Source organism: Paramormyrops kingsleyae, chromosome 7 (assembly GCF_048594095.1).
Source record: "Paramormyrops kingsleyae isolate MSU_618 chromosome 7, PKINGS_0.4, whole genome shotgun sequence".
NCBI lineage: Eukaryota > Metazoa > Chordata > Actinopteri > Osteoglossiformes > Mormyridae > Paramormyrops > Paramormyrops kingsleyae.
Window position 1 is genome coordinate 35,156,819 of NC_132803.1, and position 6,729 is coordinate 35,163,547.

At 42.3% G+C, this 6,729-nt stretch overlaps 1 long non-coding RNA gene across 1 annotated transcript; it reads right to left on the reverse strand.

Moving 5' to 3' along the window:
- Positions 1 to 4,922: 4,922 nt before the first annotated feature.
- On the reverse strand, positions 4,923 to 6,023 carry LOC111836136 (uncharacterized). The gene is made up of 4 exons (XR_002836354.2): positions 5,799 to 6,023; positions 5,401 to 5,447; positions 5,246 to 5,307; positions 4,923 to 5,011 (listed from the first exon to the last, which is right to left on the reverse strand). It is a non-coding gene; the product is annotated as an uncharacterized lncRNA (long non-coding RNA).
- Between the last annotated feature and the right edge of the window lie 706 nt (positions 6,024 to 6,729).

Genomic DNA, 6,729 nt, shown 5'->3' on the forward strand with positions numbered 1-6,729 from the left:
CATGCCACTGATATCACTCTATACTGGATTGCCATCTTCTCTCCATAGATTTTTACTTAAATGATGACAGACCGTTTATTAGCCATTGCCACAAGTACTATGGGAGGTATTTTCTGCAAAAAATAAAATGAAAATGAAAATGATAAAAAGAAAATACAATCTCCACTTTGCCATTTAGTTTCCATAGTCTGTGCGCAAAAATCCTGCAAAAATGAAAAAGAAATCAAAATAACACCATTTGCATTTTCATTTTCCACTCAGGCACGAGTAATTTGTGCAAAAATTAAGTATAAAATTAAAAGAACACTTTGTCTTTTCATTATCTCTTTTGCATTTTCATTTTCAATATACTCGCGGTATTTTAGTGTCATAATTAAAATGAAATCGCTAATCGGTAAAAGAAAGAGCAATATCGACTTTGCATTTGCTTTATCTTCACAGCATGCACATTAACTGCTAAAATGAAAATGAAAATGAAACCTTTTCATCATATTTACTTTTCTGAGGCTTATCGGTACATCTATGACAATATTAAAAAGAAAACTCAAAATGGATAAACCGAAATCAAAGTGCCCGTTTGGATTTTCATTTTCAGCACAAACAGCACTGAGGCTGTAAAAATGAAAAGACAAACACAAATGAGTTACAGCGCCATCTACTGCACTTTGACTTTTCGTTTTCCATTTAGCATTTTCGTTTCCTACTTTTCATTTTCGTTTTCAAGTTCACATCATGCAAATATATGCTAATAAGGCGGGTGGGTCGATGGGCGTGTCTACGACTACAAACCAGTAAGGGTTCAGTCCCAAAAAGGCAGCTGGCAGGAGAAAGTGACGTCACAGGCACCCGTCAAGGCAGGTAGCGGCAGCTGCCACTTCTTAGCGGCAGCTGCCACTCCGTTACAGGCACCCGTCAAGGCAGGTAGCGGCAGCTGCCACTCCGTCACAGGCACCCGTCAAGGCAGGTAGCGGCAGCTGCCACTCCGTCACAGGCACCCGTCAAGGCAGGTAGCGGCAGCTGCCACTTCTTAGCGGCAGCTGCCACTCCGTTACAGGCACCCGTCAAGGCAGGTAGCGGCAGCTGCCACTCCGTCACAGGCACCCGTCAAGGCAGGTAGCGGCAGCTGCCACTTCTTAGCGGCAGCTGCCACTCCGTTACAGGCACCCGTCAAGGCAGGTAGCGGCAGCTGCCACTCCGTCACAGGCACCCGTCAAGGCAGGTAGCGGCAGCTGCCACTAAGGAGCTTGGCAGCTGCCAGTTCTTAGTGGCAGCTGCCAGTTCTTAGTGGCAGCTGCCAGTTCTTAGTGGCAGCTGCCAGTTCTGTCCGTCGCTAGTGGCGCTTAACAGTGGCAGGTCCCGTTCGAATACAGTGCCTGCCGGGGTACAGAGACAGCCACCGCCGCTCGTGGAAGTAAACCCGAGATGCTGTGCACGGCTACGATAAACTGGGATACGGAAATAAATTGAGGACTTGTTTAATCTTTGTATGACTACGAATTATATTATTGTTGCTGACTGTACATCTCTTTAAGATAGTATTTGAGAAAGCAATGATTGTACTGTCGCTAGTGGCGCTAAACAGTGACAGGAGCCGTTCGGGAACAGTGCCTGCCGGTAGTGGCAGGTCTAGTGGCAGCTCTAGTGGCAGGTGCCGTTCAGATACAGTAGAGAGGCACCTATCCGCCAATCCTGGAAGTAGCTTAAACCAGAGATTCTGTACATCGGCTAAATGATCAACTGCAATAGTTAGGTAAAGTTGGGACGATATTGGCAGATTCGAACTTCGCGGCTCAATAAATCTTAAACAAAACGTTCTTACAACACAATATACGGGTCTATTTAACAGTAACATAGGAAGAAAGTTATTGAATTTTATTGCCAATAAAATCCCTTTAACAATAAACTAAGCCACATTTTCCCAACCTAAGTGGTGCAGTCCTACCATAATTAAATTGCAAAAGTATATAGTAATTTTGGTGGCGCTACAATTGATAGGAGCAAAGTTATTGCATTTTATTTAATAATAATGGCTTTTTTCACCAAACTAAGTGATGTAGTATGACCATAATGAGACTGTAGAAGTGTGTAGTGATTTTGGTGGTAGTACAGTTGATAGGAGCAAAGTTATTGAATGTTATTCCTAATATAAATTCTTTAGAAATAGACTTAGGTACATTTCACCAAACTAAGGGGTGTAGTATGACCATGATAACATTCCAAAAGCCTTTAGTGATTTTGGTGGCTCTTCACTCTTTGGAAGCGAAGTTATTGACATTATCCGTTGTCGATTTGCACTTTGTAGACGGTACCTAAGCTCTCCTCAGACAACGGACTGCTCATAGGGAGCAATGTTATCCGTATTTCTGTAAATACATATTGTTTGGACGAAAATCCAGTTGTAGCTCATTGTCTACCTTACCACTGTTAAATAGACCCGTATATTGTGTTGTAAGAACGTTTTGTTTAAGATTTATTGAGCCGCGAAGTTCGAATCTGCCAATATCGTCCCAACTTTACCGAACTATTGCAGTTGATCATTTAGCCGATGTACAGAATCTCTGGTTTAAGCTACTTCCAGGATTGGCGGATAGGTGCCTCTCTACTGTATCTGAACGGCACCTGCCACTAGAGCTGCCACTAGACCTGCCACTACCGGCAGGCACTGTTCCCGAACGGCTCCTGTCACTGTTTAGCGCCACTAGCGACAGTACAATCATTGCTTTCTCAAATACTATCTTAAAGAGATGTACAGTCAGCAACAATAATATAATTCGTAGTCATACAAAGATTAAACAAGTCCTCAATTTATTTCCGTATTCCAGTTTATCGTAGCCGTGCACAGCATCTCGGGTTTACTTCCACGAGCGGCGGTGGCTGTCTCTGTACCCCGGCAGGCACTGTATTCGAACGGGACCTGCCACTGTTAAGCGCCACTAGCGACGGACAGAACTGGCAGCTGCCACTAAGAACTGGCAGCTGCCACTAAGAACTGGCAGCTGCCACTAAGAACTGGCAGCTGCCACTAAGAACTGGCAGCTGCCACTAAGAACTGGCAGCTGCCAAGCTCCTTAGTGGCAGCTGCCGCTACCTGCCTTGACGGGTGCCTGTGACGGAGTGGCAGCTGCCGCTACCTGCCTTGACGGGTGCCTGTAACGGAGTGGCAGCTGCCGCTAAGAAGTGGCAGCTGCCGCTACCTACCTTGACGGGTGCCTGTGACGTCACTTTCTCCTGCCAGCTGCCTTTTTGGGACTGAACCCTTACTGGTTTGTAGTCGTAGACACGCCCATCGACCCACCCGCCTTATTAGCATATATTTGCATGATGTGAACTTGAAAACGAAAATGAAAAGTAGGAAACGAAAATGCTAAATGGAAAACGAAAAGACAAAGTGCAGTAGATGGCGCTGTAACTCATTTGTGTTTGTCTTTTCATTTTTACAGCCTCAGTGCTGTTTGTGCTGAAAATGAAAATCCAAACGGGCACTTTGATTTCGGTTTATCCATTTTGAGTTTTCTTTTTAATATTGTCATAGATGTACCGATAAGCCTCAGAAAAGTAAATATGATGAAAAGATTTCATTTTCATTTTAGCAGTTAATGTGCATGCTGTGAAGATAAAGCAAATGCAAAGTCGATATTGCTCTTTCTTTTACCGATTAGCGATTTCATTTTAATTATGACACTAAAATACCGCGAGTATATTGAAAATGAAAATGCAAAAGAGATAATGAAAAGACAAAGTGTTCTTTTAATTTTATACTTAATTTTTGCACAAATTACTCGTGCCTGAGTGGAAAATGAAAATGCAAATGGTGTTATTTTGATTTCTTTTTCATTTTTGCAGGATTTTTGCGCACAGACTATGGAAACTAAATGGCAAAGTGGAGATTGTATTTTCTTTTTATCATTTTCATTTTCATTTTATTTTTTGCAGAAAATACCTCCCATACAAGTACAGCTACACTTGAATGTTTGTCTTCACTTACATCATCTTGCTCTCCATAGCTTTGGGGGGGGGGGGGTTCATAGCACAGGGGCAGTCAATGTGTAGCACACCTGGAGTTGGGGGATAAGGGACCCGCTCAAGGGCCCACAGACATGCGACTGTTCTGCCGAGGCAAGGGCACAAACCAGCATTCTTACCATGGGCACAGAGACTGAGCGACTCATCACCCCAGGAGTTTCTCCCACAGTTCAAATATATGCACCTTAGCCGGCTTGTTGTTTGAATGGATCACATTATGACCTCACACCTGCACGGTTTGGGACTGAAATTCCACCCTGGCTCTGAGCATTTGCAAGAACCATGTAACTGGGCAAACTGGCACCTCTGAATTTCCATGTTATTCGGTATACATCTTGTGATAGACTAGTATACCATCCAGGGTGAAATGAAATTCCCAGTGCATCCTGAAATAGGTTCCACTCACCACAACACTGTACCAAATAAGCTGTTGCTGAAAATTGAAGGATATTTACAGAGCGGTTTTGGTAAACATTAGCCAGGCTTGCACAAAGTTAAAACTTTAATTTTAATATTACAAAGTACCAAATTAAGTTGAAATTCCTTTCTTGGGATTCCAAATTACCATTGGGGTCAGTCTGCCATTTGCACGACTAATGCACCAGCCGTTTCCCCTAAAAAATATGCCAGCATAAGCCGACACCCAAATACTAAATGGCCAGAAATGATGACCATTCTTTCATACAGGGCTGTCTAAGTGACCCATCCATGTTGTGGGGAGGATGCAAGACTGCCCCCCACCCACACTCTGACATAATTACATAACTATTCTCAAAGCAGGCAGACCTGCTATATACCAGAAAACAGGGTGCCTTTCTGTCCGCCAGTGCTTTACACGTGTGATTTATACTAGTCCACAATGCCTGTAATTTATATCAAGCTGAATAAATAAAATCACATTGAAATAAAAATATTTTATTAACATACACAAAAAGATTAGTCAGCAAAATTGACCTCCATGATCCATATTTGGGAGAAAAAACTGCCCCTAAAAAAGAGGGGTGGGAGTAAATCACATGCCAGAACCAAACATAAATCCTAAAAAACTGGAACATTTATCAGCTATAAAATATAAACAGCCAGTTTATTTCAAGGATTAATATGATTCTACAGACTGCCCTCATATAGTCACAATGTAATCTTTCCCCTGTACAGGGTCAGATGGGTAGTGATATCACATAATCATAGGGACAGTCTGAATCTGGGGGAATCTCAGGATTACCTCATCATACCCCGGTTGATCTGGCTTCCTTCCACTGCTTAATCCATCCAGCAGAACACATTCTGGAAAAAAAAAAAAAAAGATCATACATGATCTAAGGAAACTACTCAGTCTCAGCGGTCACCCGCAATTAAAATGTAGGATTTTGTTATTACCATGTAAATTGTTTAGGAATAGCCCGCCATGGTACTCGGTGCAATACCTGTGAGTAGAAGTACAAGTTACCACATGTAACATGCGTTTTTTAGTGCAAAACTATATACCGATAGATCAAGCAAAATGATTTGCATATGAGCAGTCATTACAAAACTGCACCTAAATGTGCAGAACTTTCAGGTTTAATTTCCCACAGCACGATAGCAAATCCGGCATGACACATTTGCAGCCTTTTTAAATGGCTTTGTAGATTGTAGCTAAATACCACGGCTTGGATGTCCTCATATGAAAATTAGCATAATCACAGCAGTTCATAATGTGAACAGCAAAAAGTTCTTAATCATCGGACAAACTTGCTCAGGCAGCTAAGTCACAGGGTTACACAAAACAAACGTACTTCTTGAGTAAGCACGGCGGTACAGCATTCACGACCATTTGTCAAAGCACAAAATAAAAATCCCTCTAGTTTGCGCCATAGTGCGGAAATTATCTGCCTGAATTTTAAAAAAAGTTAACCGTTACCACAAGACTTCACATGACCAACTAAATAGCGACAGTCACAAAAGAGAAACGTTCACGGCACGCTTCCCTTTTGTATAATGTTGCAAAGCATTGTGGGTAAACGACAGAGTAACGGGACTTTACGACATATCCAACGTTTTACGTCATTGGGCGTGTTTACAGGTTTGGCGCGCGTTCGCTTTGTCAAAACCGGAAGTAGTGCGACTTTTATCATCGCCTTTCTTTTTTTTTTTTTTTTTATCTACGCGTGATGAATACGCCGTATACAGTTTACCATGGGTAATCTGACTCAACTGTAGGCTTTACAATTTAAACAAAGATACAGTAAATGTTCTTAAGAGTGACGGTAAATTTCGGTAAAAATAAAAAGTTGAGAAATGTTGGTGAGCTCTGAGGAAGTCTGCTGATCGTCAGATATGTTGGCCTTTAGATGAAACCAACAATTAATACCAGATGACAATAGAGGAGAGGAACCAAAAACTCCCAAGTAGGTAGAAAAAAAACCTGCAGGGGTCCAAGGTCAACAATAATCGAAAAAAGGGGGCTTGCTTGCTAAAGACATCGTGTAAAAACAACTGTGGTCAGGGTCGAGGCCAAAGTCCATCAATGACTCAGTTTTCCATGCCGGTCCGTATAGGGTGGCAGATCGAAGGCTGCACCCACAATGTTTAAGTTTGTAAGTCGCCCTACAATGTCACCATTGAGCTTGCATGTTCTCTCTATGTCATTGTGGGGTTTCCTCTGGGTATTCTGGTTTCTCCCCAGAGTCCAAAAACATGCTATGATGAATTAGAGTTTCCAAATTG